At 36.1% G+C, this 13624-nt stretch overlaps 1 protein-coding gene across 7 annotated transcripts in view; it reads right to left on the bottom strand.

Moving 5' to 3' along the window:
• l3mbtl4 (L3MBTL histone methyl-lysine binding protein 4) overlaps positions 1–11216 on the bottom strand; it is a 139887-nt gene extending 128671 nt beyond the window's left edge. For 3 of the 7 annotated variants that reach the window (XM_088919532.1, XM_088919533.1, XM_088919537.1), the window contains exon 1: positions 11149–11216. The gene's annotated coding sequence lies outside the window, so the exon portion shown is untranslated. The remainder of the gene's footprint in view (positions 1–11148) is intronic. The other 4 variants (XM_088919531.1, XM_088919538.1, XM_088919535.1 and 1 more) reach the window with 2 other exon arrangements.
• Between the last annotated feature and the right edge of the window lie 2408 nt (positions 11217–13624).

The raw sequence follows: 13624 nt of genomic DNA, 5'->3' as shown, positions 1-13624 counted from the left end.
TTTTATTAGTTTATCATTTTGTGACTCAAGTCACATCTGGCTAAGCAGGTGCTGAGAAACGGGTCAAAACCTTTATTTTCGCTAGACTGAACTGCTGTACTGTAAACGTCTGCTTCCTTGCAGGTCTAACAGCACTCTCAACAGGCTTTGTGTTCAAACCTCAGCTGCAAGAATCCTAATAAGATTTAAGCGCAACATTAAACTAAAATTCTAAACCTAAAATAAAATGATCACAGTATGATGGTAGTAATGCAACGTTCAGGAACACCACACATGATCTGCCAATACCCACCTGTAACCACGTGTCTGGATCGACACATCAAACAGGTCTGCTGCTGCCTTCAGCAAAGCACCAAACAAATGTGCATCCACAATCGGGGCACATGCATCAGCCTCCTAACCTACAGGGCAGCTATGTCACATGCTGGACCTCACCCACCACTTTACCCCTATCACACCATTCTCTAACACTTCTGCAAGGCGCATGTACATATACATGTGGACAGTAACACACACTATGCATGTAAACAGATTAACAGGGAAATCCTGAAACACCCCATTCGGAGAGCAGGTCGTTACAGCTATCAGTATACAGCACGACTCCACGCATTGATTGTGGATGTTAAGAGGCTGCCGCATGGGAACAAGTCACCCTTTAAACACAACGGCATACCGCGGGATAATCCAACTACTGTAGAAGAATCGATTCGAAAAAAAGATACGAGCCAATAAAACCCACATCAGTGGTTTTAGGCTACAAACTCTACTACGCTCAGTGGCAGTGAGCAGCAGGAGCTTGAGCAAGGCAGGGCTTTTTTTCCGAATTTCTGAACATGTCTTAAACGTCTGGGGGCCGCTGCTCTAGCAGTTGAGGCTGCAAGGACAGTAATGGTGTCTAAGGCTGAACTGCTCATTTGACGCAGACCGGAATGGAATTCTAGCTATTTTCATTTACAGTAAATGGGCCAGATACACTTTCTGGAATTCAGAAAGTCTGTCCGCAGACGGTTTTCTGATTAATCACGAGAGGCGACACCTAACTGCCTAAATCCCTTTTTAAACGGGAAAATTCCTCTTAACCACCAGATGACACCCCCCACACACACAAGCTGCCCAAACCTCTTACCATCCTGCAATTCATGCAAGTGAATGTAATAGTGTAGAACACTTTCAGTTTCAATTATGATATCATGCATCAAAGTAATAAATATCAATTTCCAAGCCAGTTTTGTTCTGATACCTCTGTTTCTGGCAAACAGCCTTACTGAGGAAGCCAAGCAATGTTTCCTTTTATTCTATTGCTATACAACAGAGATATCTTACTTCACAGACATGGACAAGGAGCTACTGTATGCCTTCATGCCTTCAAACAAAAGTTTTAAATAAGGAAAAAATTACACACTAACAAATTATCGATGTTTACTATTAGTGATTTTTACTATTTTTAGTCTATTAGTGGATTTTTCAGTCTTAATAATGTGTAATGTACTGTACCTTACATTCAGCAACATTCACTGCATATAACGGCACATAACTAGTGCGTGCACAGATCAATATTTTTTGTCATTTCGTTTTTATTGTTTGGGTGAGGGGCAGCATGGTGGCACAGATGTTAGCATTACTGCTGGAGTTGTGGGTTCAATTCGAGACCCAGGGTGCTACAGTATCTGCAATACTGTATACAGTACACAGTAGTATTTTCTCTAACCGGTGGCTCCGGTTTCCTCCCACAGTCCAAAAACAGAGTAGGATATTTGGATTAATTATCAAGCATTTTCTAATTAAAGGAAGAAGTGCCATTAGGAGAAACAAACACCTTTCTCAATTAGGTATTAATGCTACAGTGGGGAATCTTGGACTTTCTGCATGTCCTAGAAAAGTTTCGGCGACATCACTTCCTGACATGACCTTTCCGAGACGGCGAATCTGGAATGGTGGATGAAACCCCCACTGGACAGCACCTCCCTCAGACAAAACCCCCCATGGGAGAAAACCCAGGCCCAGGGGATAAATCCCCCTCCAACAGAAGAATAAAGCCCAACTATAACAACTCACGTCAAGCTGAACTGAAATGGAGACCAAAGTGCTCAGTATGAGTTAGCGCTGGTGAGAGGTAGTAAGAATCAGAATCAGAAACGTTTTATTCGCCAAGTAGAAGATACACAAGGGATTTTCTCTCGGCGCAGGTGTCGGCGGGAGCTTCTGTTCTCTGCAGTTCAGCCTTATCTCCTTATTTTTGTATTTATGTTTTTATTGTTCTGCATGTCTATAATTTAGTGGGATGGGCTTTTGTGAAGGGGGTGGTGACAGAGGGGCTGTTCCACACTAACAACTCTATGTGAGCAAAACAATGATTACAAATGTGACAAACGTGACAGAAATGAAATAAATACTGCTTTCGTTTTGTGGATCCTCATACCACACTATTAGACTTACACAGTACACACCCAACTTAGAGCTACAGTTCCTAAGATAAATCCATTCTGTATATACAACTGTAAAACACCCAGTCTTAAAGCTTATTTCCTAAACTATTTAAGCAGTAAATAAACCCTGTTATAAAATAAAAAATGTTTTTTTATCTCATATTTAGCCATCTCTGTACAAAGAGGTCATTTAAAACTCAAAATGTAATGTACACTAGATGAGAAAAACAGGAATATCAGACTTATTATTTTAAAACATGCAAGGATTGCCAACTTGGACTGGGCTAGATCACATTTAATGTTTTATACATGTCATTAAATGAACTGTTTGAAACAAATTAGTGTCGATGATTTCATCTCTTTACATTCATGTACTGTACATGAGAGGGTGTTTGAGGGCATCAAACTTCTACTCTACTAGAGAGACAAGAATCTCCAATTACAGCAATTAACAACACTTATCAAAATTTAAAGCAATATTTTTTCAGTAGTGTATGAAGCAGATTCCATAAACATTTAATTTATGTTGGATCACATGTATAAAATGCCATCAAAATAAACAGTAACAATTGTCACAATTGTTTCTCCTTTACATATTTATATAAAGCAGACTATTCTTTTCCATTTTTTTTCAAAGGGAAAATATTTGCTTGCTAATACATTGAAATATTAACTTTTGTGGTGACCAAACAAAAATTAAAACATCTGTACTCCAACCTTCTGTAGAGCGAAGAATTGGTTAAAATATGAAAAATGGTCACACTCCCACACACTAAAATATTCTAAACTCACATTTTATTGTGGGACACCAACGGTAGCATGTCAGTCAGAGACCTCCAACAAAGCACTAAATTCACACATTCAAATCAATGTTTAAACTAATTACAATACACCAACTAATAATATAATAATAATAATAATAATATATAATTAACAACTAAATGGTAACTGAAAACACTATTACTCATTTGTCAGCACATAGTAAAAAAATATAATTCACTCTTCACTTATGTACAAATAAAGTACATAAGATAACCACAAAGAAACAATGTATTTCATCACAATTAGTGTATTGCAAATATATTCATAGTAGATCATCACTGTTATAAGGAGCTTATTATAGAAGCTAAAACTGTGAATGCATCCTCATTTAAAACTTCAATAGTCTATTTGTATAATGTAGGGCATACAGGTTTCATATGAAATGAAACCACAACAGCTGCCCTCTCTATGAAATGGACTTGATTTCCACAACTGTGCCCGAACGTCATGACTGAGGATGATCAAAATAATGTTTAACTTAATATCGCATAAAAAATGTAATTTACTTTGTGATTTTATTTTTTGTATAACTACAGATTAAACATTAATTTTCAGAGTCAAAATAACTGTTTATAACATGAATTCACAAGTATTTAATGCAAGTCCATAAACTTAAAAGTATTTATGGAACTGACATTTTTTTCTCTAACTAGAGGTTTTGACTGATGCCACATGTTCACTTCGAAGACCCCTGTTTCTAACAGGCTGCATGTGTACTTGGGAAAGGTTTCGATCACTTTTTGCTTTGATTCAATTATGAGCATAATGTCCACAGCACGCAAAGTCACAAAAGCATCAACCAAAAATACTGGAAAAAGACATTCAAAACATCTTGCCTGCTCTTTTGTCTTGACCTTCAGTATAACCTAAAACCCACCATTTTAAAATGTTTTAATAAACATAGACACTATTTAAAGAGCTGGAGAGAAACTAGAATGTGGAAAACTCTTAAAACCGACAGAAAATGGAAATTCCCCTAAGCTGCAGTTTAGTTGTAGGAGAGTGGAGAGGATGCTGACAGAAAGTCTTTTTTCTTCTCATTTTCATTTGAAGACCAGGAACCTTAGACTGAAAGGGTATACCAGGATTGCGAGGCTATTAAATTTGATGCCCTGCACTACTGGGATGGCAGCCTGCCCCATATTGTCAAAAACCCCATTCAAAATATTCTTTTGCGCCACTACACAGACTGAAATGAAACTTGCCAGATTTCATCAACAACTTCACTTTTTCAAGTGTGAGCACGAAACGTTCAAAAGGAACGATGGGTCATAAGCTGTTTTGAAAAATGTGACTGATCAAACTAATTTCTCCTGCTCAAAAACAGTTTGGACTTTTTGCTCTCGCAAGTCATACTGCCTCTATCTTGAGAACATTTGCACTGACTGAATGGAGACATGCCGAATTTCTTTAACAGCCAAAGCCTTTTCTAATATGAACCGCACAAGCTGCTGCAATAATTTACCAACCCACACAGGGTCATATATGCTTGGTAAAACAAGTCAAACTGCTCCTGATAAAAGCCTGCTAGACCAATTAACTTCAAACTTGGTAGGTTTAATTGCAGTGATAGTATAATGTAGTTAACATATGGTGATATGGAGTTGTTGTCTAATCAAAATGGCTGATATAAAGTACGTTCATCTTCAAAAACTATTTTAAAAGGAATTCATGAAACGATTTTATGCCATCTCCAAATTTGTTTGAAATGATTCTAAAGACAACGCAATTTTATCAATTGGGATGGCTGACAAATTGTTCTCTTGTTGATATGCATCCCATAACACAAACACAAAGTGAAAAGCCAACTTCTTTCAAGCTTTCTCATCATTATTCCGATCACATTATAATTATCACATGGTGAATTATGGTTCCTGCTTAAACCACGACTTTCTTATTGCAATTTTGTTTCCAAATTTCGAAATACTGTTGACTCACATCTCGCAGGTTTCAGCAATGCTTTTTATGCCAAAAGCAGTTGTCAAACTGCTTAGCAACATACAGTATGGCCCATACCATTGACTGCTCTTCTGTTGGATCAATTAACTTCAAATTTGGCAGATATCACTGCAGAGATGGCAATACGCAAAACAGAATTCATGTGTATACCAGAATTGAATTCAGTTCAATTCAATTCAAAATCCTTCATTCACCCCCAAGTGGGGCAATCTAAGTGAATGGCTGACTGACTGCCATTTTTCTCTTAGATGTAAGTTTCCAAACAAACTTCATCTGTTTTCCCATTTAGCTCCAATTTAGCTCCAATTAAACATAATTTTTGTGGCAATACAATTTAAATGGTATGCACACATGTATGCCCACACTGCAAAAAATGTGCTTTGTTTTGGTGTTAATAAACTGTGTGGTAAATATCTTATGAAATATTTGAAACCCCAGTTAAATCAAAACTCCAATCTGTCTGCCAATCACAACTTATCAATTCATCGCATGATAACAGGTTTCCATGAGACAGAAGCAAGAAACCTGTGACAAACAGGAAGACGTCACCGAGTACAGGCTTTATTTGGTTGCTAGGTCTATGTTTTGACTGAATTTAGGCCTTGGGCAAAAGTTCTGTGTAGGCTATAGAATGACAGATGTGTTGCTCCAGTCTTTCTGCTAAACTGACTGCCACCAACTTGAGAATCTAGGAATCCATTGAATCCAATGAACAGAGCTGAACATTTCAAGAATAACTGACAAAAGAATAGCGATTGCTTGGTGCCTTTCATTCATCGCTACACAAAAAAAAGAGATCCAGAAGCTTCAGCTTTTTTCTGGCCACTAAATTCTGTTTACATAAATCAAAACGAGAACTTTAGTTCCAAATTCATATTTTAAAAATGCATTATGATAAAGATACACTTCACAGGAAAAGGTAAAGGTTTATTCCATGCTGTAAGGAAAAGAGACACAGTGTTTCGGCTGTGGAGCCTTCTTCAGGCGTCAAACACACCACACCTGAAGAAGGCTCCACAGCCGAAACATTGTCTCTTTTCCTTACAGCATGGAATAAACCTTTACTTTACTTACCTTTACTTTTTTGTAGCCTACACATGCTGATGCCGCTACCTACTTGAACATCTTTAACATACAGTACACTTCAGATCATGCATCACTGCTAGATACACTGTATGTAGCATCATTTTGAAGAACTGACTTTAAGCATCACACTAATTCACCTTGTTATTAAGAGAGCTCATGGGTACTGGTGATGAGACAATATTAAACCTTGTGAAAATCAAGACAGAAAAACACAGAAAGGAACTAACATTCCCTGCTTATTCAGAGAGTCTTCATTTCCATTGTATATTGGAAGCTAGACTAAGTCAGTGCTATAAACCTTATTAGTCTTGAGAAGAGAAGACTACAAGGGGACCAGATTAACAAATTCATCATTTTAAAAGACATTAAGTTTAACCCCACAGACTTCAGAATAAGGAATGAAACATGAGGCAGAAAACACAAGCCAAAATTATGTGGACATTGATTTAAAACTGAGAATAAGATATCTTCTTTACACAAAGGGCTCTCAGAATATGGAACAAGCTATGCTGCCATGTAATCTCTATTGCAATTTTAGATTATGGAATTGATGATAATATATTATAATATTAAATAGTATTATTATAATATTAAATTAATAGAGGATAATCAACATGGATTTAGAAAGCACAGGTCATGCTTAACTAACGTGAGAATTGAACAAGTAACAGCAATAGTGGATATACATTTAAAAAGCTATAATGAGAACTGGTTAATGGATAAAAAAAAGAATACAGATAAGGGGTGAATGCTCAGATTGGAGAGGATGTGTTTAGTGCAGTACTACTCTTCTTAACTTGCAGAAATTAACTTGATTCTGGTATGCTTATTAAATTATTCTGCTATAATATGTGATCTTGTTTAAGAGGTCTATAAACACTGCAGAATATGAATAAAAGACTGAAAATTTAAGAAAAATCCAAGACTGTGGTAAGAAATGGTAAATGCAGAGAAGTACACTTTATTGCAAATAATATAGCATGCAACAACATACTGTACGTTATAATTCATGAAGAAAAACCTTTATTTTCTAAAGCTGGTGAGGAAGAAATAAAAAAGCAAAACAAAAAATGTCAGGAATTCAGCACCTGTAAGTACTGTATATACTGTCTCTCATGTTATTTTAAAATTGCACAATGCACAAGGAAGACCTCACTGAGAACATTGTTCACAGATTTGGTGGACAAACTGCAAAAAGAGATATTGCTGCTCTGGAATAGACTTACGCAACTGAATATTTTGAGCCATAAACTTAGAAGGCTGCGAGAAAACCAGGTACTGTACATGGCTGGCTAGAATGTATTTTTGTCAATACAAAGCTGCCTCCACTATAACAATAATAATAATCAGCCGTTGGCTTTGGATGTCTTATGGAATTCCTCAGGCTAAGTGTGTAATCTTAATTATCATGCACAGTTCTATCCAGACATAAAGTGAAATCAAGTAAAAGAAATTGTTACTCGATCACTTTTGAATCTTTTACTCTGTATTTCAATTCTCTACCATATAATATTACTTTAAAAATCATGCAATTTGAGGAAGGCAAAAACATAACATCGAGTACAGAAAACTAAGACTAGAACGGTATACTGCATCCTTACTGTACAAACTGACACACTAGATGACAGAGGCACACACAAGGCCACAGTGATCTTGACTGAGGCACACTTTATACAATCACCTGAAACCAAGCTTCAGTATGTGGGAAAAATCAAAGACGTCAAACCTTAAAACTGAATTGGAGTTTTTTTTTTCAAATCATTTCAGCAAACGCATTTAAAGAACCCCACTTTAAAAAAACAGCCTTAGAGTTTTTGAAGGCTTACAACTCCACAAACACCACTCACACAGTCATCCGAAACTTAGGCTGTGTATATCATTCACAAATAACTACCTTTTGCATTTTATTTAAAAAAAATAAAGTTAGTCAGACGTAGGACTGCTCTGATATTTCTCTAGGTGATATGGAACTCACCATTGTATCAATTTAGAAATTAAAAGAGTGTTCTTGTACTCATGCACTAACTCCAGTGTACCCTGTATTCCTTCTTTTGTTCCTTGTGTCCTCTATTAGGGTACTTCCAGATTCGTAAAATAGGCCTATATGCAGAGCTTATGTCATTCGGACACTGTGCAGTAACAGCACAATCAAAAGCTTCCCAATTCGATGCCTAAATAACCAGGACATTCTGAATTAGTACAAGGGTAGCAAGTATCAGCATAAACTTTTAAGCAACAAAGCTTTTTCTTTTAACTTTTCATGTATCTTGTCTTAGACACATCGACAAGAAACTGTAAAAAAAAAAAAGAGGACAATGATTAGATTAAATATTAAGTGGAAAAACCTTCACAACATGAAACTCTCTGAAAGCCTTAACAACGCGAATTATAAAACACCTGTGACAATTTCCTATTTTACTAAATTTACTGCATCTTAAAATGTATTGATGATTTCTTGATGTCTTGAATACTAACATACATCTCTCATTCTGAAGTACATTATACAAGAAAATGACACACAAACCAAGCATCATTAAAACAAAAGCAGCCTATTGTATCTCGTAAATGACCTGCAGTTCAGTTTGTAACGAAGGCAAACTGATATGAAAGTTTACATTAAGGTCAACTTTAGTCCACAAGTGTCTGCCACATGCTCTGTCAGTATGGAGGAAGTAACACTTTGAAACCAGAATCTAACTTTTTTTCTGAGAATAATGTATTGATGTTGATTCTGATAGGATGGATTTGGTAAGAACCCCATAATTTAGAGCTGCAGAGAGTGTAATCTGATACGAAAACAGGCTAAGGTCAATACAGTATCTATGTAAACTGATCCAGGGTACACTTAAATATTTAGGCAAACGTTTCTTTGAGGTTCTCATTTGCAATAAAGACCAAGAAAAGTACACTGTATGTAAAAAAAAAAGAATTACAATGATCCTTGCTTTTATACTTTAACAAGAAGCTGTAGCAACTTGTCACAAAGCTCAAAGGTAAGCTCTAACAGATGCATATTCCTACTAAGTTTGCAAAAACAGGCACTTCCTGTCAAAAGTTATAATCTAGTGCAATTGAATTTTTAATGGAAAAGAAAATCGAGTGCCACATGCTTTGCTTGTCCACAAAAGTAAGCTTTAATCTGTGATACATTTAGAACAAGTCTAGCAAAAAAAAATGTATTATTAAGTGCCAAAAAATACTATGGCAACCTCTGCGTATCACTTATAATCTAACTGCTAACTCACTAAAAATGAATCAGATGTTTTGAAACAGAATGTAAAACTTTTAGAAACATATAGAGTGGAATTTTGATGTCCACTCATGACAACATGAGTCATAGTTTTAGGTAAAATCATTTTAGCTCATTAATTCTGGGATCCAAACACAAAATAAAAAAAGCACACCATTATGGCGTTCTAATTTGACTTACCCTCATGTTGAAGGTGTCTATTCTTTTTACTGTGCTCTTAATATAGAGGAACGCCTTTCGTTATGCTTTGACACACACTGCTAAAAGAAAGGGTCTCCAGTTTTTACACAGAATTAGGCTACAACAGCTTTAAATGCTAATCAGCCTGGGATCTCAAGTACAAATAAAAAGAAAAGTTCTGTTTTGTTGCTAACACGGGTCATGAGGACAAGTACCTTTATGGGGACTTCAGAGTTGAATAACTAAAAGTAAAATGGAAATTTTTCTACATTTATATTTGTTTCAGGGAATTGTGGAGTATAGTATGTTGATATTACCTGTGTTCCATAGTTTCACAAAAGTAGACAATAATGACACTTTGCCCCCAATATTATTAAAGCGAATGTTCTGCAAACACACTTGTAAGATCAACAAAATGCAGCGTAACATAACACATTTTAAAGATATGAGCTGTCAAATTTTGAAATTATTATATCGCTTTTTGTGTCAGCAAGAAAAACTACAATGATTTCTTTTTTAAAAGAATTTAATGGTGATTTCCTAGCAAATCCCAGTTACTTACACTCAACTACAACTTGCAGAAATAAACTGACTACAATTTAGCATCATTGCACAGGACAACAAAAAAAAAAGATGCGGGTAGCAATTTGATCATGGCTAAGGGAGAAAAAAACTTCACTAGGAATTAAGTAATTTCACATCAAATGCGTAGAGACGGAAAACTGCTTTTCGGTACATTTTCGAAAGCAGTGTTTTTAAACGCCAAAAGAAAAAGAAAAAAACATTTACAATCAAAATGGCGGAGGTATTTAAAGCAAACAACAAGAAACAAATTATAATAAAACTGCAAGAGGAAACTGACCCACCAAGTGGGTGAACAAGCACCAAAAATGCTGGATGAACCGCCGAGGTCAAGTCTTTATACAAGATACAACAATATAAAACACAACTTCACACATTTTGATGTTAAAAAGCTGTCACCCAGGGAAGAGCAATGACAGACTTTCAGGAAGAGTTGCACTCTATCAAAATTTTTCAGAATGACAAAATAGAAAGGAAACATTTCCGAGAGCAAAGAAAAAAATAATAGTTTCACTTTAGACTCCTGGTTACAATTTACGTTGAAAGATCTTTAAACCCATTGAGTGCTATAGAAAAAAAATGAAAATTATTCATGGCTTTTGGTAAGTGAAGAAGCACCAGGAGGAGAAAAAAGCACCTTATAATATGTTGGGCTAACAAGAAACATAGATTATCTCAAAACGGATTTCAACGCCGTAGGAAAACACTCTTTTAGATCTCCTCTGAGCTATGTCGGATTCGCTTCCCGTGAATATAGCCGCTTTGTTCAAGTGTTTACTTTCTCCCCCTTACAAATATAATGCACTATTCCTGCTGTTGTATGTAATGTTATTAATTTCTTACCCACACAGCAGTCAGTGTGCCCCTCAACGTTGTGACAGCAGAAGCCAGGGTGTCATAATAGATTGTGCGCATGCTCAGTCTTACACAGCCCTCTGTCGGAAGCAAAGATCGGCGCAGCTCTCCGCTGAACAGGTGTGAACAGCACGCAATTTACCAGCGCAGCGGTAACATTTAAGCAAAGTACCGGTGATTTACATACTGTATACCTGTCATTTTTAATCAAGGGCATCACCAAACAATAGGTCTGTTGTTTTTTGTTGTTTGTTTTTGCGCTTGCTCCATATGAAGTCTTTCAGTGGAATCCAACCTCTCCCTTTCTTCAGGGGGGTTTCAAAAGACGAGCCATCATGGGGGTGTTTTTAATGGGTTTTTTTTTTTTGGAATAAAATCTTTAAAACGACATCGTTGCTTTCCCTTTTTCGTTTCGAATTGTTTTCACGACAAAAAAAAATGACTTACAGTAGGTTTTTTTAAAAAGATATTGACCCGCACGTTATTCTAATCATACTTCTTTATACTGTAGCAGAAGTCTCAAACTAAGCTAAGAAGTCTCAAACTAAGAGGGCCTAATGTCTTCTGGGTTGTCTCCATAAGCTGGTCTAGTTGTTTAGTTAACTGCATGATCGTAATACGTCTAACCAGGTTCTTAGCTGATTATATGTAATGGTACCTTTAATGGATTGAATGTTTTTGCCTCATCAACTGTAATAAAATCCTGAGCAAAATAAATATGGCTAACTAAGAAAATAATTTGTTAAGAAGACACTAGTGCTTCCACGACTTGAGTTTAATACCACTGATCCACTACATTAGGATAACAGTGGTCCCCCTGGAACAGTACTGGACTGTATGTAGAACATTCTTAACACAGCCTACTGAATTATTAACTACTGTATAACAACTTGTTGTAACAAGGGGTTCCACTAGTCACTGGTATTTTGGCATTTTCATCTACTGTCTTGCTTCATTTCAGCAGAGCTTTTCCCAAATGTGATCAGACAGGTCAGCACTTTTCCAAAATTCATCAGGTGAAAGAAAGGGACATAATTAAGCTTATCAAAACTGCCTGGATTAATTATTTTTTTCTGGATGTAGGACATCCATCCAATCTCTGCTGTTTTGGACATGAGACTACTTAATTGCTTCTTCACCCTGATCATTGTAAGGAAGGGAAGTACGATGTGAATCCTCTATTCTGCTCTGATAAGTGCTTTTTATTCAGATATAACAGCCAAAGGGAAGAGAGTTTTTAAATATTAAATAGCCACTATTTCAGCGCTCAGATGGTTTGCTTTCATTTTTATTTCATACTGTATGTACATTATTTCATATGTTTTATAGGCTATGTGATGGCTGGTTTTTATTTGCAGTCCCAATTTGTCCTGTGCAGTAGAGTTGAGCTTATGAAAGGTAACTGGGAAGTTGGGAAGTTTCCTTTTGTTCTGAACTCTGATGACAAATGATCATTTCCCAGTGGATGATTTACAGTACCTTCAGAAAGGTAACGTTTGTTATGTTATGATTTATTCCCACTGATGTTGTAATCCCTATGACTGTAGCTGAAATGCTTCGGGGTTTAATAGTTAGTTTAACCGGCTTATAAATAACTTAGAAATGTCATTGACACTATATAATGTCAAGCGCTTCAACACAAATCAACTGTTAAAGAATGTATAGTTCTTGTTTAGTAGTTTCTTAATCAAACTTTGTATTATCTTTTACTTGAGAAGTATGTGAGTGATTTTATACAGTAACATTTATATAGTTACATTTAACACCATGTGTTTCAAAAGAATATATCATTCAAAATAGACTTTTATAAGCTCTATTTTATAGAACACTCCATGACTGAAAATGTACCTACAGTAGGTGCATTTCAATGATGCCCTTATCCATATGTAATTAAGAAAATTAATACAAATCTTTACTGTATTGATTGTGATAGCTGTAGAATGACAACAATGATATACTTTACAAGAACTGATATCAAATCTTATGTTTAATTTAAAGATTTCACTTGCAAACTTTACTGTACCCACACAGTTATAGATATTACTGTGTTAATATCTGTATTCATGTCATGTTAATAGGATTACACTGCTTTACTTAACCACCACACAAACCTTTATAATATTATTCTGAATATATCCAATCTGTTTAGCTTTTATCCAAGGAACTGCCCTATATAGTTTATATTACATATTTAATGCTTCAACAATACTTAAAATCAGTTGTGCCCATAGTTTGTTTTATATTGTATGTATTATACCAACTTGTTTTGTTTTTTAAATAAATGTATTGTAACGCATACGGCCAACATTAGAGGTTGTGCGAGCCGGCTTTCCAGCGCGGTGACGTCACCGCCCTTCCCTGTGAAGAGCAGGGGCCGCAGCCGCCGGGCTGACGGGAGATCTCCCTTTAGCTCAGCTGGCTGGGTGCCTGTTGAGTGACGCAGGAGGCCTGGGTTTGAATCCGT

The sequence above is a fragment of the Atractosteus spatula genome, chromosome 6, assembly GCF_055471065.1.
Source record: "Atractosteus spatula isolate fAtrSpa1 chromosome 6, fAtrSpa1.hap1, whole genome shotgun sequence".
NCBI classification, from domain to species: Eukaryota; Metazoa; Chordata; class Actinopteri; order Semionotiformes; family Lepisosteidae; genus Atractosteus; species Atractosteus spatula.
Note: the sequence above shows the minus strand (reverse complement) of the source record. Positions and strands in the feature narration are given on the sequence as shown.